Raw genomic sequence first — 23,783 nt, 5'->3', positions numbered from 1 at the left:
TTTTGAAAAAAAAACAACCTTTTGCGCAAAAGGCCTTATTCCTTAAAAAATGAGGGTTTTCTTGCGAAAAATGACCCCATCTACCCTGAATTTTTTTCCGCAAACACGTCTTCCGCAAAAAAGATCGGAAGAGACTATGCAAATGAGAGCACAAGAAATGCTAATGAGCGCTTCATTTGCATTTCCTCTTCCGCAAAAATGATGCAGTCTAGATGTAGCCTTAGAGTGTAAGATAACTGTGTGCTAATGGTCAGTGAACGTTGACTAGAATGACTTCCTATGTAACTGTACAGTGCCTAGCACAATGATGCCCCGATCCCAGGTGGGTCTTTTGGATATTCCTGCAATACAAATAAAATACTGCATAGCTGCTAAACAAAGATATACACAGCTGTTCATTTTATTTTGCAAAGTAATGAGTGCAGTTTTGAAAAGGCATTATACTGACATCTTTATGTAATCATTGTTTCATGTTGGAAAAAATAAATTAGAGTGTTTAATTAGTGCAATATTACATTGCAGGGATATAAGTTCAATGAATGGAACAGATGCTATTGTCTAAACTGTGCCATCTGGTGCTATTCTCTTATAAACAGTTTGGAGCATTCCATCAATTATGCATTTGTCAACATTAAGCAATTGCCATCACACACTTTTGACAGATCAATGTACTAATCTGGTTAGTTTATATTTTCAGGATTAAACTCACAGGGAAGAAGTGAAGTTCACTGAAAATGTGGAATGATGAAATTTTGCTACAAGAATAAAGACCATTAAAAGTTAAGCATTGGTTTATTTTAGTCCCCCTCTTCCCTTACCCCTTACAAAAAAAAACCATCAGCAGTAACTGTGGTTGGTGCTGTTCCATGTACTCAAATATTACATGCATTATTTAACAGCAGTTCTCTAAAGCTCTGTGGTATTACCAGTGTAAACTGTGGTATTCTGAACCATCACAGTACAGCACTTGCACATTGTCACTTTACTCCATCATGTCTCCACTTCGACAGCAGTGTTCTCATCGCAGGCGTGCTTGGCGGATCATGATTAGTTCTCTCCCTATAAGTGTGTATCTTGTCAGAAATCAATGAGAGTTGTAGACATAAAAAGAGAGTAGATAAAGTGAGCAAAAAGTGTATTTGTAAAATTTCAATAAGTCATCATTTACCATCACTTGACACATGGCCTGAAAACAGAATTCCTCCATCTTGTGCAAAGGAACTAACAATTCTCTGCAAAAATAACCGTGAAAATAGATGACAAGTAATTCTTCATAAATGTGAGGAAAAAATAAATGATACATTACCAAGCCTAATATTCATTTGTAATATTTCATATTATATGTATGTAAGTGGAAATGAGAAGCTCAAATTATATTTTTCTAAACTATATTAATTTGTAGTCCTAGGTATGTGATTGGAATGAGAAAATGGTTTGGGGGGAAATCACATCAGGAGGAAAATAACCAACATTCATTTCACCTACCTTTCCAGATGTCACTTCATTATTTCTCAGCTCCTGGATATAATACCTGGAGAAACAGAGAAATCATGCAGTGATGTTTGTGGCTTCTGAATTTCCTTTTAAGTCTAATTCTCCATGAATTACCCTTTACAGAAGATGAATTTTGATTAGATCATATGACCATTATAGATGGAACAGATACATCATTATGAAGTAAAATCAATGCCTGTATAAACCACATTATTTTTATCTGTCAGGAATAACCTTGAGTTTTACATAAAAAGGACATAAATATTAGTTTGGATGCTGTAATAGGCTTGGTTTGTTCCCTTAGGAATAGCAGGATCTAAGGGTCATCCTACTTCTTTCTTCTACTGTGACCCTTTATGGTTTGTTATCCAAGGGTCTAGGAAAATGACAGAGGCAAATATGGAGAGAGAAGAACAGTCTGTATTTAGGGAACACCTCTTATTCTATCTCTTTATGAGGCCAGGATCTTTGTAGAGAAGGCAGGACTGGTTCTGGTTTTTTTGGTACAAGGAGGTCCCTCAGAACCTGGAAACAAGTTGGAGATAGGGCAAGTGATTTACTTCTCAAACCCAGTTGAGTAAGCATGTTTGCAGGGCCTTAGTCAGCCACTAAGGGTTCTACAGGGCAGGTATGCCCGACCACTGGTGTTTTTCTGGCATTTGAGACAAATTCTAGGGAGAGAGGGAGGGAGGGTTAGTAGTAATATTTGTCAGCTGGAATTATAAAGCATGTTTTTAGAAGGGGTGGGGATCTGCAGCCATCGCTCTTCAGCCTGCTGTACAAACTTATGTTAATCGGCTGCAATCTGTGCATTTTCTTGATACACTGTATTACTCCACTGACAAACCAGTGATAGAAATGTTGCTATTCGCTAAATACAGTATAGGTATCCTATACTGCGGCTGGAGATCTGCCACATACACTGAGAATTTACAAAAATTGCAGAATTTTTGAAGGAAAACGCCCTTATGCAGACAATCCCACTAAAACACATCTGTTTGCAATAAACATGACAAACATTCATTACATTATTTTCTTTCTATTCCTATTGCCTGGAGAACGCTTTCTGAACGTCATAGACTATGGCTGTATCTACACTGGGCCACTTATTCCAGAAAATCAGCCTCTTTTCCAGAATAAGCTGCGAGCTGTCTACAGTGGCCCTTGAATTTCCGGAAAAGCAATGATGCTCTACTGTACAAAATCAGCCGCTATTCTGGAAAAACTATTCTGCTCCCACTCGGGCATAAGTCCTTATTCTGGAACACTGTTCTGGAAAAGGGCCAGTGTAGACAGCCCAGTAGTCTTTTCCGGAAAAAAGCCCTGATCGTGAAAATGGCGATCGGGGCTCTTTTCCGGAAAAGCGCGTCTACATTGGCCACAGACGCTTTTCCGGAAAAAGGACTTTTCCGGAAAAGCAGCCTGCCAATGTAGACACTCCTTTTCCGGGAAAACTGAAAACGGAATACTATTCCATTTTAAGCATTTCCGGAAATTCATGCCAGTGTAGACATAGCCCAGATGTGTGGTTCCCATTGAAAATGTAGTGGTATGTTTGTTGTTTGGTACTTGCACACATAAGAAGAGTAAACTATGTAAATTTAACTTTTCATGTATCAGTAAGATATATTCATCATTCACACCTTGTGTTGACACAGTAAATACTGCATTAAAGTTAAACAAAGAAATGTTATCCCAAAAAATAAGAATAAAAATGCCTGTAAATGTGATGAAGCAAAATGCAGGACAATGTAGCACTTTAAAGACTAACAAGATGGTTTATTAGATGATGAGCTTTCGTGGGCCAGACCCACTTCCTCAGATCAAATAGTGGAAGAAAGTAGTCACAACCATATATACCAAAGGATACAATTAAAAAAAATGAACAAATATGAAAAGGACAAATCACATTGCAGAACAGGAGGGGGATGCGGGGGGGGGGGGGGGGGGGAAGGAAGGAAGGTAAGTGTCTGTGAATTGATGATATTAGAGGTAGGGAGAGTGGGATGTTTGTGAGTTAATGGTATTAGAGGTGATAATTGGAGAAACTATCTTGGTAATGGGTGAGATAGTTCAAATGTTTGTTAAGTCCTTTTTGGAAAGTGTCGAATTTTAACATGAATGACAGTTCAGAGGATTCCCTTTCAAGTGCAGATGTAAAAGGTCTTTGTAGCAGAATGCAGGTGGTTAAGTCATTGAGAGAATGTCCTTTCTGGTTAAAATGGCAAGAAACTGTTTTCTCTTTGTGATCTTGTCTGATATCTGTTTTGTGGGCATTAATCCTTTGGCGAAGTGTCTGAGATGTTTGTCCAATGTACATAGCAGACGGACACTTTCGGCACATGATAGCATAGATTATATTTCTGGATGCGCATATTTCTCTGCAAATTGAAAGAGCAAATTGAAAGAGCCAGACGAATACCTAGAAACCATCTACTTCAAGACAGACCCAAGAAAACCAACAATAGAACACCACTTGTCATCACCTACAACCCCCAACTTAAACCTGTCCAACACATTATCAATAAACTACAGCCTATATTGGAACAGGATACCATACTCAAAGAGGCTCTGGGAGACAGACCCATAGTCTCCTATAGACAACCACCTAACCTCAAGATGATTCTTACCAACCACCACAGGACATACCATACTAATACCAACCCTCGTACCTTCCCTTGCAACAAACCCCGTTGCCAGCTTTGTCCACATATTCATTCTGCTGATACCATTATTGGACCTAACCAAGTGAGTTATAAGATCAAGAACACATATTCCTGCGCATCCAGAAATATAATTTGAACTAGTGGGAGGCTAGCCCTCCCCAGCTTGCCCTGGTGGCCACTCTGGGCACCACTAGGGAAACTCTTCTGCCTCCCTCCCGGCCCCGGAGCCCTTAAAGGGACACTGTCTGGCTACAGTGCCCGTGCCAGGTGCAAGCCTGCCAGCACCCAGCCAGCAGACCTTGCACCTGGCACGGCACGAGCCAGTCACCCGCTGCCACCCAGCCCTCTGCCTCTTCCTGGGTCCAGGCTGGCGGCTCCCAGGAGCCTGCCCAGGGCCGCAAGAGGCAGGCGCCCGCCTGGTCTAGTGCGGAGATCGTGGACCTCATCCACGACCTCCGCACTAGGCACAGAAAAGTGGCCGTCTAGGGCAGGAGAGCTGCCAGCCTGGCCACCCAGGAGCAGGTGTGCATGAAAATCAAGGTGGTCCAGTGAGACCCCCCGACCCTGAACCCTGAGCTTAGAATGGCCGTACTGGGTCAGACCAAAGGTCCATCTAGACCAGTAGCCTGTCTGCCGACAGCGGCCAACACTAGATACCCTGGAGAGGATGGACCGAAGACAATGACCAAGCCATTTGTCTTGTGCCATCCATCTCCAGCCTTCCACAAACAGAGGCCAGGGACACCATTTCTATCCCCTGGGTAATACCACTCCATGGACCCAGCCTCCATGACTTTATCTAACTTCTCTTTAAACTCTGTTCTAGTTCTAGCCTTCACAGCCTCCTGCAGCAAGGAGTTCCACAGGTTGACTATTTGCTTTGTGAAGAAGAACTTTCTGTTATTAGTTTGAAGTCTGCTACCCATTCATTTCATTTGGTGTCCTCTAGTCCTTCTATTATGGGAACTAATGAAGAACTTTTCTTTATGCAACTCTTCACACCACTCGTGCTTTTATAGACCTCTATCATATCCCCCCTCAATTTCCTCTTTTCTAAGCTGAAAAGTCCCAGTCTCTTTAGCCTCTCTTCATATGGGACCTGTTCCAAACCCCTGATCATTTTAGTTGCCCTTCCCTCTCCCACATCCTTTTCCCAGTCTCCCTGAGTTTTGTTCAATAAAGAGAGTTTCTATTTTTGAACACACGTGTCCTTTATTTTGTACATCAGGAAGGGGGACTAGGGAGGGGTAAGTGGAAGGAGGTGAGGGAGGAATGGGGTACGAGCCCCCGATGGGGAGGCCTGGGCTGACTCTGAAGGCTCCTCAGGGTGGAAGCTCTCCTGCAGTCCCCCAATTGACCACCCCCCCGGATGGGAGCCTGCGGCAAGTGCAGCCGGGCTGATGACTGAGTGTTGTGATGTGCCGAGCGTGGGCATTCAGGGCACTCCAAGCCAGGACTGCTTTGCTGTCCCTCATCGAGTTAGACAAGCGAGCGGGGAACCCCTGAGAACTGTCTGTCTGGGGTGGGGGTCGGGTCCCTTTACGCACAGCCCTCGGCTAGCCTGAAGCAGCAGCTCCACGCTCTAAGTCCTAACCTGATACCCTGCGGCACTGCTTCCGGCCATACTTAACCTCAGTTCAGGGTCCACTCAATGTGGACATGCTAGTTCGAATTAGCAAAATGCTAATTCGAACTAGTTTTTAGGTCTAGATTCACTTGTTCGAATTAGCTTAGTTCGAATTAACTAATTCGAATTAAGTTAGTTCGAATTAGTGCTGTAGTGTAGACATACCCTTAGTCACCTTGTCTCATTTCCCCATTTTTAAAATGGGAACATTCAGGGTAGCTTCTTTATAGGTTGTAATGCACTCAGATAGGACAGTGATGAATGGTATCTTTAACATTTCCAACATTTTCCTTGGAGAAGCTGTTAATGGGAATGCCCAGTCATTCCCAATACACTCTGAAAAAATTAGCTGCAATGAGACCAAAATTTTCCCACATTCCAATTTAGAATTATCACTCCAATTTAATTGACATTCCAGAGTCTGAGTCAATACAAAGTCCTCACAACAGCTTCTGCATAGCTCAATGCAGTAAGCATCTACTTTTTCCTCCAGATTTATTAATTTGGCCCTCTAAACCAGAGGTGGGCAAGACAGTCTCTGTGGGATGGTTCCAGCCCGCCAAGCTGGTTGATCCAGCCTGCAGGCCCACCCCTAGTTGTTCCATTCCCCTGCCCCCAAGCCAACTGAGACCTGGGGATGGAGGAAAATGCAAAGTGTCCTCCCCCCTACCAGGGCGTGCAGCACCAGAGGGAACCGCCAGCTGTTTTGGAGAGCTGGTGGTTCATGCTAAGTGCTGTGCACCCCTTGCAGGGTGGGGGCAAGAGGCAAAGACTTCACATGCTCTCCCACCCCGAGGCAATCAAAGTCCGTGGGCAGGGGAGCGTGCAAAGTCTCCTAGCCCTGCCCCTTTCCCCCGAGGCCCTGCCCCTTCCGGGCCCAGGACCACTTCAGAAATTTGTGTAATGGCCCCACTTCCAAAATTATTGCCCATCCCAATCTAAACTAAGACACCTAAATTCACATTTGGAGTCTCATATTTAAATTTAAGCATAGCCTGATTTTCAGCATCTCTGTATTTTACACTTACATCAATATGAGCTGCGGATGCTCAACAGCTGAGAATTTAGCCATTTCTTCAGTTGCATAATATGAATTTAAATGATCATGTATGTGTGAGCTTTGCTTAACTGAACATGCAAAACGTTTTGCCTTATTCACACATTCTTAGTTTTCAAGGCCAGACATGACCATAGAATTTCACAATTTTTTCATTCCAACTCTATGATTCTATGATTCTATGTTCTTCAAGCATCAAGTTCATCACTTTTGGTTGTGCTGCAGCATAGCTTAGGATAGCTGCCATCCTTGAGCAAAGAGATATGGTTAAGAGTACTGGTGTTTTCCTTTTTGTTTTTGAAGAGTCTGATTCTATTCATCAATTTATTAGATGTAAAAGTTGTATCAAACCAGGCTGTTATATTTTAAAATGTATATATAAATAGAAAAAGCTAGTGAACATTTTTGTATGAATAATAAAATGTATGAAAAAACAAACAGTCCTCAGAGTACTTTTGATACATTTTAAATCTATAGAATCAACCATGGACTTTTTATTGTTTTCTTTTTAACGAGCTACATCTTTAGAAACTTCATTTCCTTCTCTACGCTGTTTTTCTTAGGCATGTTCTGTTTGTACTTTGACCATTTGTTTACATCATGAAAATGTGTTTAAATGTATTCATGTAAGTGTTTTTTATAAACAATCAGTTCCATGAGATCCTCAGAACAAATGGTCCTAGACGGTTTCTGCTTACCTTCAGATTGATTCCAAATGCACGTGCAAGTCTGTCTTCAATAACTATTTTGATACTTCAGTTTTTAGTGCATCATCCCTCTCTACCTCTCCATGACCCTGTCTGAACATGACAATGTTTTCACTTTAATTAACTGTCTTCTTACCATTTCCTTTTTCAAAAAAGGGAAGTGCAACAGATCATTCTAAATTGGGCTGTAATTTGTTTAAGCAGTAAACCACATGATTTTACTAGTAAACATCCACTGTTTTAAAGGCTGTTTTAAGACTGCCTAATTCTGCTAGACAATTGTTTCCCAATTTTACTTGGCGCTGGACCCTTTTCAGCTTAAAAGAATTTCAAGGAACCCTTGGAGGTGGAGAGGGGGTTGCCAAGGGTAAAAGTTGTCAAGCAAAAAAGCAAAAAAAAAAAAAAAAAAAAACAGGCCGCAAAATTGATTCTGGCTCTTTAAGAGAGGGAGGGGAAGTGCTGTGTTCTCGCTGAACCCTTATTTTCACTTCCCAGAACCAATTGGGGTTCCGCAGAGCACCAATTGGGAAACACTGAACTAGACATTCACTGTAGCATTAGTCCTAGGTGGCTAAAAAGCTGTTTTTCAGCTTGAATACAACTGCTTTTTCACCTCCTAAATATAATTTATTTTTAAATTAAGGGTAAAAATTGAAACAAAGATGCCGTGGAGACACAGACTGGGAGTTAGTTTGCAAAATCATTTAAAAATAATTAAAATTAAGGTTAAAAAGTGACTGATGTGGATTTAAACAACTGAAGATGCAGATGAAAGGTCACAATTATGGGCATATGACTATGCTGAATATGTTTAAAGACAGTGTCCTACTGCGTCTTTTAGAAATCCTCAGTAAAGTCTCCTCTATTTTTGTTGTTTGAATTATACACAAATACATTCACAGAATTTGGCCTGTACAAACATATACACATGTGCCTGAATGTGCAATATTGTACATCTGTCAGATGAGCCATCTAACTGTAGGTCCCATATGACCATTTGTGAATAAAAAAATCCTATTACTTGTTTTGGGGTTTTTTGAGCAAGAATGGACATGCTAATTCCCCATATTCTGGCCAAATTCTAATTACCATATCCTTTCTGGTGTTCAGTATTATGCAATGTTGCAAATATGAAGCAGAATTGTGCTTAAGTTCCGCACCTGCATTTTTAGTGATGGTAACTCACCCACGGTAACTCACCCACCATATATACACACATCCCCCTCTCCCATACACACACAGGGAGAAGTGACACACACACTCTCATACGCTTCTCACCAACAGGAGGCAGTGACCGACTGACCCAACCCTCCTGCCCAGTGCTCTTCACCCTCATGCCTGGCTGGGCCCCTGGGGCTGAGCTACCTCTCCTGGTACTGGGCACTGCATCTTCCCAAGGCAACATGCAGACAAGGGCAGTGCAGGGTCACATGCCTTCCTCCTCCCCCCAGATTTCTGCCAGGTTCACACCAGAATGTGGCCAGAAAAAGCCTTTTGACACTGTGTGGGAGGGAGGGGTTGAAAAGTGCATCCAGCTGCAGGGGAGGGAGGAACTATCTCATGTGTTTGCTTAGAGCCTCTGACAGGTGATCCTGACAGGTTTGGCCAGGAAGCTATCAAGAGCTGGCACTTCAGCTGCCCCTCCACCCACTGCCATGCTGCTCCTGCCCTATGCCTCGGAGCTGCCCCTTGGGAACCTCCTGCTTGCTGTGCAGGGTGTGGGAGAGGGGGCACTGATGTCCCTTAATCCCCCCCCCCCCCTTGTACCTGTTCTCCACACAGAGACGGGGTTGGAGGGAGCTTGGCAATGCAAATCTCTGTACAAATACAAACACACACGGTCCTTCCCTCGCCTCTCCCAACCCACACACGCATGTATGGGGGGTTGTTACTCCTTTTACTGTGTGCAAAGTGGATTAGGTTTGGTTTGTAACTGGTCTGTGCATTTCCTAACTTTTATTTGTCTCATGCTTAAATTTAATTCTTTAAATAGTGAGTTCTGAAATGCCTAACCTGTCACGTCTGGAGTAATTATCCCTGTGGTAATTGTGCTCCTGCAGGTGACTGGCATGTCCCTGCAGCCCCTGAGAAAGTCAGAGCAGGTGGGGGGTCTCCATATGCTGTTCTTGCCTGTGGACACTGCTCCTGCAGCTCCCATTGATCAGTGACGGAGAATGGTGGCCAGTAGGGCTGTGTCCAGACTCAGGGGTTTTTTCGGGAAAAGTAGCCTTTTTCCGAAAAAACTTCACCTGCGTCTAGACTGCAGCCGCGTTCTTTCGAAATTAAATCGAAAGAACGCGGCTTTTTTTTCGACGGCGGTAAACCTCATTTCACGAGGAAGAACGCCTTCTTTCGAAAGTGCTTCTTTTGAAAGAAGGCGTTCTTGAATGTAAATAGGGCTTCTTCGAAAGAGAGCATCCAGACTCACTGGGTGCTTTCTTTCAAAAAAGCGGCTTGCTCTTTCGAAAGTTCCGCGTGCAGTCTAGATGCTCTTGCTCTTTCGAAAGAGGCTTGAAGTCTAGACATAGCCTAGGAGCTGTGGGGTGAGTGCCTGCAGATGAGGGGCAGCACTTTGCACCATGGACCAGCTGCTTTCAGGAGTGGTGCAGGGGTAAGCCTGCCTTGACTCTGCTGCTCCATCCCATCCCTGGGGCAGCTGTCTGACTGCTCTCAGGGTGGGTCTTGAACCCACCACTCTGCCCTCCCTAGGCCAATCAAGGACCCATCCCACCTCCTGGGGGTTCCTTATCCTGCTTTCCTAATATGGGAGCCAGATCCATCCCTGGAGCAGTCTGTCTTGGCTGTTTAGCTGCTCCCACGGTGGGTGGGACTTGAACCCACCACCCTGTTCTCCCCAGGTAAATGCCTTATCCCCTAAGCCACTCCAGAACCTACCCCTCTATTCAGGGCATCCCTTATCCTGACTTCCTAATGCAGGCGCCAGCTCTATCCCTGGGGCAGTCTGTGTTGGCTGTCCTGCCACTCCCAGGGTGGGTGGCGGGGGGTGGGGAAGGAACTTGAGCCCCCAACCCTGCACTCCCCAGAGAAATGCTCTATCCCCTAAGCGACTCCAGAACCCATCTCACTTCAGAGTGTCCCCTCCAGCGCTCCAACCTGCTTGGCCCAAGACAAGAGCCTGCACCCCAATCCCCTACCCCAGCCTGGTAAAAGTGAATGAGATTCAGGGAGGAAGGGGGATGGAGTGAGCAGGATGAGGCCTCGGAGAAGGGGTGGAGCAGGGGCGGGGCCTCAGAGAAGCGGGGAAGGAAGCCGGGTAAGGGTATTTGGGTTTGAGGTGGATAAAAAGGTTGGAGCCCTCTGGCTTAGGAGATGTGTTCTCCAGTGGTGTTTTCCCTTGTTTGCTGACAGCTGGTAGCACAGTCCCTCTCTGGGGAGTGTCTGTGTCTGGGGTTCTGGGCAAATGGCTCATGGAGCAACCATTGGCTGCTCTTTCCCTTTTCACCAACTGATGGCTGTATAAAGCCGCACAACACCTGGGTTGCAGGCCACCAGGCATACACATTGGATGGGCTGGTAGCTGTGTCTCTGCCACTAGTTCCACAGAGTTTCAGGAACCATGATGACTGACATTCCTAAAACAGAGGCAAAGTGCTTGAGACATGTAGTGTTCACCATTGTAGCCTATACCTTACACCTCCTACCAGACCTAGGATACATAGGCTTATGTTTCAGGCCCTCATCTTACTACAGTATCTTCAGATGCAGGAAACTGGTTCCAGTGTACCAGTCATTGGAAGGAGGGAGGGATGTTCAGCTAGCAATGATTCCTGCCTGTGTTCATAGAAGACTGCTATAAAAGGCCTAATGGCATTGTGCGTTGACGTGTCACCACTTTGAACTTGGAAACTGCTTCTCTCCAGCATTCCCTATAAGCTGTGTACTTGGGCAGCCACCCAGGAGAGATTCAAATGCTTCACAGCTGATTAGCAGAGTGCCCACAGCTGGCAGCATGTGTGTCTATGGATAGTGCACATCGGCACATGCCTCAGTGCAGTTAACAAAATTTATTCTGCTCATGGATGGATAGAACATTGCTCCCCTCCCCTGTGGCAGTGTGTTAAATCCAGCATCAGTCATAGGCAAGGAGTTGAGGGTATGTCTACACTACCAACCTAGTTCGAACTAGGGTGGTTAATGTAGGCAACCGAAGTTGCAAATGAAGCCCAGGATTTGAATTTCCCAGGCTTCATTTGCATCTTGCCGGGCGCCGCCATTTTTAAATGTCCGCTAGTTCGGAGTCCATGCCTGCGGCTACACAAGGCACAGACTAGGTAGTTCGGATTAGGCTTCCTATTCCGAACTACCATTACTCCTCGTGGAATGAGGTGTACCGGTAGTTCGGAATAGGAAGCGTAATCCGAACCACCTAGTCTGTGCCGCGTGTAGCCACGGGCACGGAGTCCGAACTAGCGGACATTTAAAAACGGCGGCGCCCAGCAAGATGCAAATGAAGCCCGGGAAATTCAAATCCCGGGCTTCATTTGCAACTTCGGTTGCCTACATTAACCACCCTAGTTCGAACTAGGGTGGTAGTGTAGACATACCCTAAGTGACTTGGTCTCCAAGGCTGGCCAATAGGCTGCTGATGAGACTGTCTCTCTGGAAGATATTTAAAGGAGTTCAGACTCACAGCCCAGGCAGAAGGGGAGTTTTAGCACCAAGTAGGTTGTGGCGAGGGGAATCTAGAAAGCTCTGCAGCATAGAATCATAGAGCTGGAAGAGACCTCAGAAGGTCATCAAGTCCAGCCCCCTGCCCAAGGCAGGACCGATCCCAATTAAATCAACCCAGCCAGGGCTTTGTCAAGCAGAGACTTAAACACCTCTAGAGATGGAGACTCCACCACCTCCCTAGATAACCCATTCCAGTGCTTCACCACCCTCCTAGTGAAATAGTTTTTTCTAATATTCAACCTGGACCTCTTCCACTGCAACTTAAGACCATTGTACCTTGTTCTGCCATCTATCACCATTGAGAACAGCCTCTCTCCACCCTCTTTGGAACCTCCCTTCAGGAAGTTGAAGGCTGCTATCAAATCCCCTCTCACTCTTCTCTTCTGCAGACTAAATAGGCCCAACTCCCTCAGCCTCTCCTCGTAGGTCATGCTCCAGCCCCCTAATCATTTTGGTTGCCCTCCGCTGGACCCTTTCCAATGCATCCACATCCTTCCTGTAATTGGGGGCCCAGAGCTGGACACAATACTCCAGATGTGGCCTCACCAGATTCGAGTACAGAGGAATAATCACATCTCTGGATTGCATGTGTAGCTGATGCTTGTGGTAGCACCTCTTTTGGGGGGAGAGAAGTGACAAGCTTTTCATGCGCAGACAGGAATAATGACTGGTCGATAAAAAGGGCTATTAATTGAATTTCCAAAAATAATGCTCTGAAAAACTAGTTCTGTCCTGTCTCCAGAAGACACAACTTAATACTCTTGAAGTTTATTTAGAGTTCATGAAACGAGGTCCCCTAACCCATGTGGAGCTCTGGACTCAGTGGGAGACCACAGTGACAAGGCGAACCTCAAGTGCCCAGGTGAAAGCAGTGTTCCTTTGAAGATGGAGAAATGGGACACCTGTTTCATGACTCTCATTCTGAGGAGGGAGGTGCCCCAGAAGGACTGGAGGCTGCAGGGTGTGACCTACCTCTTCAATGACAGAAGGGGCAGCTGTCTGTGGAACATCAGGCTAGTGACCGCAATGCTTGTGACTTGAGGGAGAGCCAGGAACACTGTGTGCAGGGAACGCCAAGGAAGAAGTTACTCACCCTGTGCAGTAATGATGGTTCTTCGAGATGCGTGTCCCTGTGGGTGCTCCACGCAGATCTCGGTGCGCCCTCATGCCCGCTGATCAGAGATTTTTTGGTGCTGCGCCTGCGCACCCCGTGTCTTGCGTTGCTGCCATTTGCTGAGTGTAAGTGCGGGGCGAGCCCCCTTTGTTCCTTTTCCACCTGAAGTCCCATAAAGACTCCAAGCAGGAGGCATGGCCATCAGAGATAGGCATTGAGTCCCGACATGAGTCGCATCTCGTAAAGCCGGGGGAACCCGGCATGCTGAAGGAAAAGCTGCTGCGGCGTTTCTCTTTCCTTTTTTTTTTATAACGAATATTGAAAACTGTCATTAACTGACTAAACTATGAAGACACTCTCAACTAACTATAGTATTCTTTTGTTTTTCCTGTCAGGAAGAAGAGTGCTGCTCTGACTGTCTTCAGCTGAGGACAGTAGAAAAGGAACCGATGGGGCTTGTGCCATGCGCGCACTCGGCAAATGGTAGCAGTGTGGATGTGCAGGTGTGGCACTGCTCGCCAAAAAATCTCCGATCACGGTGAGAGGGTGAACGACACCGGAACGGAGCACCCCCAGGGACTCGGTTGAAGATGAAATTCTAGAGACTGTGACTTGGGGCTAAGCCTGGCATTCAGAGGAACTAGCCCCAAGTCACGGTCTCTAGAACTTCATTGGATTAGGCAGATCGACATTGCAAATGAGGCAGGGATTTAAATATCCCGTGCCTAATGTGCATAAAAAAATGGCCACCGTGTTTTGCTGACTCAGCACTTTGTTGGCAAAAAGAGACAGTCCAGAGGGGGATCTCATAGGCTATGTCTACACTTGCGGCTTCTTGTGCAAGTAATATGCAAATGAGGCTAAGCGTAGAATATCACCGAGCCTCATTTTCATACCTAATGAGCCACCATTTTTTTCAGAAGAGGCTCTTGTGTAAGAAGGAGCGTCTACACTGCCCCTTCTTGCGCAAGAAAAACCCTCTTGCGCAATGCCGTTCTTCCCGAAAAGTAATAGGTGTGACGACTCCCTCTCTAAACTCCCTGTTAGCACTCACCTGTTCGCAAGCTCCTTGGTCGATTGCCCAATGCCTCATAAAGCCCTGGAGTGCCTCCCCCTACCAAGGCTCAGCCAATCAGCAGAGACTTCTAGAATTCAAACTTTAATTAGAAGTCTACAGTTTCCACCTGCCAATCACAGCACCTACCAATCATAGCACAAACTCCATCAAGGGGAGGGGGAGGATAAAGGGGAAGTGGGGAGAAAAAAAAAAACCTCACTCACAAACACAGGGGAAAAACAAACAAACAAACAAAAACAAAAGAACCACCACACACCAACCCTCACTCACGAACACAAGCTCAGCACACAGCAAGAAAGCCCCAATAACAACAAGAGTCCTGTATCTGCTTCTCCTTTACCTGGAGAACTCCCTCTCTAAACTCCCTATTAGCACTCACCTGTTCTCAAGCTCCTTGGTCGCTTGCCCACTGCCTTATAAAGCCCTGGAGTGCCTCCCCCTACCAAGGCTCAGCCAATCAGCAGAGACTTCTAGAATTCAAACTTTAATTAGAAGCCAACAGTTTCCACCTGCCAATCACAGCACTTACCAATCACAGCACAAACTCCATCAAGGGGAGGGGGGCAGAAAAAAAAAGCCTCACTCACAAACGGGGAAAAAAAAAAACAAACAAAAAAAGAACACACACCAACCCTCACTCACAAACACAAGCTCAGCACATAGCAAGAAAGCCCCAAATACAACACACACTTCCCTCAAGAGTCCTGTATCTGCCTCTCCTCTACCTGGAGAACTCCCTCTCTAAACTCTGTTAGCACTCACCTGTTCGCAATTAGTTACCAAAATCATGTTATCTCATCAAACCATCCCCTTCATAAACCCATCTGTGAACCAATGAGGTTTACAGGATCTGTCGAAAAAGGCTTTCTTTCTTGACAGATCCCCCTCTAGACTGCCTAGTTTTGCCAACAAAGTGCCGAGTCGGCAAAAACGGCAGCCATTTTATGCAAATTACGCACAGGATATTTAAATCCCCGCTTCATTTGCAATGTCGACCTGCCTAATCTGCATCCCTCTGCCGACAGAGGGATGCGGTCTAGACATACCCTAGGTAAATACAGCTGTATGTGACTTTATAGGTATGGGACTAAAGGGAGTCTCTTTTGGGCTAAGGGTGAAAGCAGCCTGAGGGAGGGGGGGCTCACAAGTCAGGGAAAAGGCCTGTCTGTGTGACTCTAGGCTCTCTGAAGGGGGAGGTATGTCGTAGTAGTGTGGCTAGCAGCTGTAACGGAAGTAGGTCCTTCACCCTGAGATGGGAGACAGCACAAGTCTGAGACGCGGACAGTGAGCTGGAAAATGTTACGATTTGTTTCAGTTTGGGACGCTGTCAGACTGGCAGTGGCTGAGAGCCCCGGGCAAGCTGCGGAGAAGCCCTGCCGTGGGACGGATCCATTGCATTGCTTGGCAGGACAGTCTCACACAGGCCTAGGATGACAGACAGAACTCGCCTTCCATCGCATCTCCTCTGTCACTGGCCACGTGCTGAGCTTCTGCTTCTGCCTTTGAAAGCAGTGGGTGCTGCAGGCGCCCAGCCTCTGAATGTCCTATGCCTTTGTGCCATCACACTCACGCTCTGCTTTTCATGTCTTGTGGTGCTTGGCCCTGGCTAATGCCTGGGGATGCAGTGTGTGTGGAAGCCTTGACACACACTTCAGCTCTGCTCTTTTCCATACAGACAGCAGCTCTTTCGTTTGCCAATGGGGCTGAGTGTGACCACCCATGTTGCAGAATGTGTCCCATGCTGAGGAGTGGGCAGGTTTAACTGTTGGTTTTATGCCCTTACAGCCAGCTCCTCCCAGGCAGGGTGTGTGCAGACAGCAGCGTGATGTTAGGGCCAGGCTGAGATGGACTGGAACCGTCACTTCACCACCTCTCCAGGATCTGGGATTACAATAAAATAAAACCCTGATCCAACCTCCCTACCTCAAGCCCAGGTTTGGGTTTTGTTTTGCCAAAGCAGAAGCACAACAGAAGAGACTTTGCAAACCCAAGACGGCAGCATTCCCCCATTTTGCTCTTATCTAGTGTTAGGTCCCCTCTTGCACTGCTGTGACACCTACAAGTCACGTGGTCGTATCTTTGCCCACAGGGGACCTGATTCTCCCTCCAACCACTTTCCCAAGGTGCTACTGATTTCCCCTTTCAGCTCTCCTGCAAGGAGGATCAAGCCCCTGATGGTGTTCAGCAACTGGGTTTACAGACATTTGGGACTCAAAAACAGCAACACTTTCTGTGTGGCCCTGTGGTTTGGGTTCAGTGTGTGGCTGGGAAGCTGATTGGAGAAGGGCAGGAAGTGGACACTGCGGACTGCGATAGACAGGCAGCAGGAACCAGAGGTTAAATATAAATGTGCAACTTGGAGAGAGGAGAACACAGCACCACTGGGGCAGACTGGGGCTTCTGACCCCAGCTCCTGGAAAAGGGTTGGTTGAAGGCAAGAGCTTCTTGGATGCCCACTGCCCAAGGGCTCCCTCTGGAGAAAAGAGTAGCTTATGCTGAAGTCAATGTCAGCTTCTGAGACCAGTAAGGGCCCTCAGGAAGCAGCAACCCCACCATGGCAAGGGAACACTGATCACCTCTCCCAGAGCCGCTGATCTGTAGCATGCCCAGAGGGCTCTTACGACCACAGCAGCATGGCAGAATGCTTGGATGTGTCAGACCAAAGGCCCTGTCCTGGTCTGTAAGGGCATGCTAGGAGAAGACCATGTTAACAGTGCCTCTGTGCTTCCTGCTTATCTCTGGACTGCGGCACCTGGCCATTTCCCTTCCATAGAATCCTAGGGCTGGAAGAGACCTCGGGAGGTCATCGAGTCCAGCCCCCTGCCCAAAGCAGGACCAACCCCAACTCAATCGTGCCAGCCAGGGCTTTTTCAAGCCAGGACGTAAAAACCTCTAGGGATGGAGATTCTACACACACTTCCCTTTCTGGGGATGGCAGGATATTTTCTCTTGCACTGGCTCCCTGCTGTGGGGAGTGTGGGCGTAGCAGAGGGGCACAGGATGGGTCTACAGAAAATGCAAATGACAAAAGGAGACAAGTTCTTTTTGATGGATTTTATTGTGTGTTTCTAAATGGCCCAAAGGGCTGGCCCTTGCTCAATGCCCCAGAGGAAGGCAAAAAACCTCCAGAGTCATTGGCCAATTTGCCCTGGAGGAAAATTCCTTCCCGACCCCAAATATGGCGATCAGTTTCACCCTGTGCATACGAGCAAGGACCTACTAGTCACTATGGTTACAAACCTTGTCCTACTCCACTCTGTGTCCAAGTATTAGCCAGTCTCCAGTGCTTTCCTCTTGTCTGATGAAGCTCAATTCTGCATGCATCCTAGCAGATGGAAACAGCTGTTCCTCTTGGCCCAATAGGTACCCCATGCAACTTTTGAGCATGGCTTCTTGAACAATGTCCACACTGGCTATGTTTCCTTCATCTGAAAGTACAACCAAAGCCCCTGAATTGCACTCAGAAATGATAAGCAGGTTCTTCACCTTCTAATAAAGATGAATCCCCTTGTGTCAGCTATCATTCTTGGCTCCTCTTGGACCCTGAGACTATGTGGACTACACTGCAACACTATTTCAGGATACCAAAGTATCCCAAAATATCTATCTCATGTCTTCACAGCAAGCCCATTATTTTGGGCTCACTGTTCCGACATCCCTGTAAACCTCATTCTATGAGGAGTAAGGGATGTTTTGGAACAGCACTTTATTTTGAAATTTGGTACTGTGTAGACAGTGCCAAATGACAAAATAAGCTATGTTGAAATGGTATTGAAATAAGATATGCAATTTGCGCAGCTCAAATTGCATATATTATTTCAAGTTATAGTGCAGTGTTAATGCACCCTGAGATGTAACAAATCCTCTGACTCAATGTAAGTTAGCAATTTTGTGGAGCTGACTATGTTGCATTTACCAAATTCTTCTCTTACATCTCATCAGAGCCAATTTTGTTGCTCTATTGAATGAAGTAGCTGTGATTTGATATCTTAAGAGAGCCAATTATCCTGCCAGGTGATAGGAATGGCCTTGAACAGATCCATACATTTATACTCGAAAATCCTGAGCATTTATAAAGCGTATCTCCTGAAATGGCAAACCAGCTTCACAAATTAGTTCCTTAAAAGGGATCAAAGTTTGACAGGTAATTTGGTTGCTCATCAGTTTTACATGCCCATAAATGTTCCCAAAGGGAATGGATCATAAAGTATCTTGTACAACAGAACCACAAATGCTCACTTTCTTGTCAATGACCATCTGCTGAATTGTTTGGATTGAAAAATGATGGTGACTGCCTTCATTGTCTGCCCATTTTAGTCATGAAAGCCAACTTTTCTTTGTTCTCTGCAGGTTTGGCCATGTCTTCCTTTATGCCTAATAATGTAACTGCATATACCTTTCAATCACTGTGAGATCAGATCAGCTGCATTTCTGTTACCTGAAAAGGAAACCCAAATCCATAAACTCCTTTACCATTGTTATGAGATGAGTTGCTTACCTCTGGGCTTCAGTGAAAGATCTTTTAGGAACTTCCTGAAGTTTTCTCACCTTTATTGTTAGTAGGAACTGCACTGCCCTAATCAGAAAGTATGAGAGGATCATTTCCACTTGACTGTTAAAAAAAAATACATTTGGGGAGATTTTCTTACCAATTGATATGCCTGGTTCAGTTCATTCCAACTGCATTCTGAAACAGTGAGAAAAATGCATACCTTCTGGGTGAAGAGCTGCTGTATTGGTTTATTTTTTCTCTCCATACAACCAGTTTATTGTTTAAAATCAAGTAGTTATAAATAACACTTTCCTTATAGTTGACTAGAACAAGTAGAGAATTCTCTAACCTTTCAACAGCTTTGGTTCTGTACATTGCTTTAGTTTTACAAAACTTGCTAGCAGCCTTTGACAGCAGAGGATAGATTCACTTCCTTCACCTGAAAGTACAGTCAGTTTAGTTAGTTTCCACTCCATTGCTACCAGGATGTGAATCACTTACCTCTTGAAAGGAACAGTCAGCTTCTCGTCTTACTTCTTAATTGGAACAATGTGAGCTTCTGACAGAGGAGCTGCAAGGATCAAATCAGCAGAATAGGTAACTGCAATGTCATCTTTTGAAATCCGATGCCACCTCTCAGCTATGGCCACTTGCACCCTTTCCTCTTTGGATAGTACAAATGCCTGTGTTATTAAGCCCAGTCATGACAACTGGCATTTTTGCCACCCTCAGATTTCACAGTAGCTACATTTTCCCCACCTGAAAGTATGAGAGGAGCCATCCATTTCCATTTCAATGTTAAAAACGGGTCGTTTTTGTTTTATTTTGTTTTTCTTACCAATTGATAGGCCTGGTCCAGCTCATTCCTATTGCATCAGTCCCTTCTAGAACACAATGGTCCTCTCATCTCCTTCCATCCAGACATATGCGATCTGCGGTAACAATCAATGTGTGCCAGATTGATCAATTTATTCACTCTGCAAATGTTCCTTTAGCACCAGATTCACCTGAGAATCAAGGAAACCCAAATGCTCACCTCTGTCTGTGATGTGCTGCTGACTTGCTTCACATTCAAATTTGCAACTAGCCAAACCATTCAAAGTGACTGACCCTCTGTTCCTAGATTCCAATTCCAAGGTGCTGTTATTTCGTCAAGTGATTGGCAGCTGGCAAGTCTATCCATACTGCTTTAAGTCTGAGTCTGCTTTATACACTCTCCCCTTGACAAGTAAGGTCAAAATCAATTTTTCTGCCTAAAAGTAAAATCAACACTGTTTGATGTGCACATGGCTATCTGGAGTCAGACCTTCCTTACCTCTTGCCAAAGACAGCCACTTTCCCGCACTTCTTCCTGGTAGGAATGGCCACCTAGTCTGTTCATATCTCGATTTAGGAAAGCCTGCAATCATCAACATTTGAGAGAATTTTATTATTATTACTCAGTACCTCCTATGTAGAGTCTTTGATGGAGATGGTTCCTTAGCAACCAGATCATTAGGATTCTAGTGACTTTTCAATGCTCACCCACTTGTCATGGTGTTTTGCCGCATGGCTTTGATTCTTACAAGTATAGCCAGCTACATGGGTTAAAACTTGAAGAACAAAATTGTCTGCTTTTCTTTTTCTGATCTAGAAGGAAAAGTTGCTTTTCTACCCTCTGGGCAGGCATAGTAACTTGTCTGACTTTATCCTTAAATTCAGCAGCCTCTAACCTTCCTGCCTGGAACAGCAAGACCTTCATTTCACCTGAAAATAGAAATGGAGCCTTTTATTTCTGGCCCTGGGCCATGAGGCGGTGCATTCCTTACCTCTTGATAGTAATGATCAGTTCCACTTCTCTTTACTTGACCTTTCATAAGTAAGCAACAATGATCAATCCTGCAGAATTGGAGTGGACCAACTTATCTCTGAAAATGTAAGAGAAAGTTAACATTGATTTTCATGCTGTGATTTCACTTTTTCTTTGAAATAACATCACTGTTACCACCTTGCAAGAACAACCAACAGCATTATCGGAAGGAAAAATGAGGCAATATGATCTCTAGTTATAATTAACATCTGCTGTCCTTACAGCTGGATAGGTAGCCCCCAGGTATTTTTGTTTTATTCAGTACAGCCACTTTTTGTGCTCTTTAGAGAGATGTAGATTTCATCAGTTACTGGGTTTTTTTTTCTTCCTCAAAATATGACCAGCGCCATTAACTGTTATGGGAAGGTGTGTTGTATTTCTTACCTCCTGAAAATAATGGATTAGCTAGATCAGGTAAACTTCTTGTAAACTGCAGTCACCTGTCATCCATGACCCGCTGAAAAGACCTATTTGTCAGGCAACAAATGTAAATTATGTGTCATTAGATTAATGTTGTTACATTGAGTAAAATGCATACCTTCTGGGTGAAGAGCTGCTGTATTGGTTTATTTTTTCTCTCCATACAACCAATTTATTGTTTAAAAATCAAGTAGTTATAAATAACACTTTCCTTATCGTTGACTAGAACAAGTAGAGAATTCTCTAACCTTTCAGCAGCTTTCCTTTGCTTTAGTTTTACAAAAGTTGCTAGCAACCTTTAACAGCAGAGGATAGATTCACTTCCTTCACCTGAAAGTACAGTCAGTTTAGTTCATTTCCACTCCATTGCAATGAGGACGTGAATCACTTACCTCTTGAAAGGAACAGTCAGCTTCTCATCTTACTTCTTAATTGGTACTATCTGAGCTTCTGACGGTGGAGCTGCAAGGATCAAATCAGCAGAAACAGGTAACTGCAATGTCATCTTTTGAAATCCGATGCCACCTCTCAGCTATGGCCACTTGCACCCTTTCCTCTTTGGATAGTACAAATTGCCTGTGTTATTAAGCCCTAGTCGTTACAGCTGGCTGTGTTGCTTATATTTTGGCAAAGGCAATTAGATTCTACCTAATGCTAAAGACATCAGCCAAGGATCTCACTCCTATCTACTTCTTCGGTGTGTCTCCTCCTTTCTCTTCTACTGTATCCTCTTCCCCCATTCTTATATCTCCCTCTTGTCTCTCCTCCTTTCTCCTCTCTCTCCCTTCCACAGTTCCCTGATGTTTCTATCTGCTTAACTTCAATTTCCCCTCTCCACCCTTATAGATACCTCACTCTACCTACCAGCCTTGTCCCTGCCTTTCCTTCCTCCTCACCAGAACTCTGTCCTTTGTCCTTCTGTGTCTCGCCTTCCATTTTGTAGGAAGTCGGTGGGTCCCAGAAGATGCTATTTCTTTGCCCTGGTCCCTGTCCTGAGACCTAGACATTAGCCATGTGCTCTGGATGATGTCCTAGTGTGAAATGCTGCAGCCCTTGGTGACTGACCCAATAATCACTGCATCACAGCTGAGCTGTGGTCATTGTCACCCCCTCCTCATTTGGGCAGTGTGAGCAAAATGACCAGCGCCAAGTCCCCGCCAAGGGAGCTAGTGGGGAAAAGGGCTCTGTCTGGCTCTGCAAACCATTGAATGAGTCACCACGCTTCAGTCAGCAGTTGGGCTGTTTGTTCCAGGGTCTTGTCTGGTTTCTTACCTGTGATTTGGATGGGGTGAGAGGCAGCCCTCACCTGTGAACGCTGACATCAGGAATCCCTCCACCGCTTGTCTCGGTCTCTGTTTGTCTAGGGTGCTGCCCTTACGGCGGAATGTTCCACTTCCCTCACAATTGGCCTATTCTGAGCAGGGCTGAGTTCCAGCATCTTGCTCAGAAACCAGTGGGAGCTGAGAATGCCCAGCCCCTCTCAGCACTAACCGCGTCGGCTGGATCTCACGGCTTTGTGCCCGTCAGCGCTATGTGGAACCCTCCCTCTTACGAGATAGGCTGATCACTGCAGAATGTGCCACCAGCCAGGGGTTTCAGGGTTTGCTGTAGATGGGTGGATACCAGAACCATGACACTACCCTTCCCTGGTTGCTGGGAGTTTGATTAAATGACACGTGCTGTTGGATGCATGTGGGAGTTGTATTGGTGCAGCTCTGGGCAGGGAGCCAGCTCAGCAGATCAAACTGCCTAAAAGGCTTCTTTAGATGGGCAAAAGTGCCCTGGCCAGGTTTATTGCTGACAAAGCATAGTACTAGTACCCTCCAGGCCCTGTAGGGACATGAATACTTGTATACCTATGCCAATGGACCTGCTCAGTCAGCAGCAGGACTCTCCACTGCCCCCCCAGACAAAGACGTACCTTCTGAGACCCCTCCTTCATACACTGAGACAAACAAGTTACATATTACCCCATGCTTTGTACCTGTTGGTTCAAACAAAACATCTCCAACTTTTACCCTGCTGTCTTGAACTTCTCTCTAGGAGGAGTCCGTGTGTCCCTTTCCCCTTTTCAGGGCGTGTATGTTTATATCATAGCTTTGTATCAGCATATTCTTGTGGTACCCTCCTGGGATGTGTATAGTGACTAGCTAGAGCCTAGTTCTACTTGAGAAAGCCTGTGTTTTCGTAAAACCAGCCATATTCTTGCCAAGTTTGCACACGGAGCAGTGAAGTTGTAAGCAGGCATCTGCTTTGTAGCAGGGCCTGACTCATGTTGTGGTTTTTTGATTCTAGCCCCATGTTACAGGCTCTGACCTAGTGCTGTTGCCCTCCCTGAGCCACAGTTTGAAGTAACTGTGATTAGTGAATCATGTGCTGCGAAACCTCTGGCATTCTTTACCTTTGTTCTTTGTTGGCTTCCTTAAACTAAAACGGATCATTCTGGCAAACTCTCTCTCTCGTCTTTGTGCTTTGAAAACATAACCCAGTGCACTGTGCAGACACAGAGCAGACACTGTGGTGGCTCAGAGCCTGGGTATGTGCAAGGAAGTGTTTCTGTAACAGTGTCTGTTCCCCTCACACCTTC

The 23,783-nt window shown here is 45.5% G+C and overlaps 1 protein-coding gene and 2 long non-coding RNA genes across 32 annotated transcripts in view; 1 reads left to right on the top strand and 2 right to left on the bottom strand.

Annotated features, from left to right (window-relative positions):
- Positions 1 to 430: 430 nt before the first annotated feature.
- Positions 431 to 13,309, bottom strand: LOC142829395 (uncharacterized). Its single transcript, XR_012903789.1, has 4 exons — positions 13,216 to 13,309; positions 7,543 to 7,644; positions 1,486 to 1,531; positions 431 to 1,073 (listed from the first exon to the last, which is right to left on the bottom strand). It is a non-coding gene; the product is annotated as an uncharacterized LOC142829395 (long non-coding RNA).
- A 4,165-nt stretch (positions 13,310 to 17,474) lies between these two features.
- On the bottom strand, positions 17,475 to 22,855 carry LOC102463111 (uncharacterized). Of its 30 annotated transcripts, none has more exons than XR_012904005.1 (7): positions 22,061 to 22,240; positions 20,452 to 21,658; positions 20,243 to 20,326; positions 19,964 to 20,147; positions 19,766 to 19,859; positions 18,675 to 19,498; positions 17,475 to 17,863 (listed from the first exon to the last, which is right to left on the bottom strand). It is a non-coding gene; the product is annotated as an uncharacterized LOC102463111 (long non-coding RNA). The 30 variants fall into 30 exon arrangements; XR_012904014.1 differs by having other exon boundaries at positions 20,736 to 21,658; XR_012904013.1 differs by having other exon boundaries at positions 19,964 to 21,057; positions 21,161 to 21,243; positions 21,445 to 21,658.
- Positions 21,563 to 23,783, top strand: part of WDFY3 (WD repeat and FYVE domain containing 3) — a 372,301-nt gene continuing 370,080 nt past the window's right edge. The window contains exon 1 of the mRNA XM_075929522.1: positions 21,563 to 21,685. The gene's annotated coding sequence lies outside the window, so the exon portion shown is untranslated. The remainder of the gene's footprint in view (positions 21,686 to 23,783) is intronic.

This window comes from Pelodiscus sinensis, chromosome 5, assembly GCF_049634645.1.
Source record: "Pelodiscus sinensis isolate JC-2024 chromosome 5, ASM4963464v1, whole genome shotgun sequence".
NCBI classification, from domain to species: Eukaryota; Metazoa; Chordata; order Testudines; family Trionychidae; genus Pelodiscus; species Pelodiscus sinensis.
This window is presented reverse-complemented; position numbering and strand designations above follow the sequence as displayed.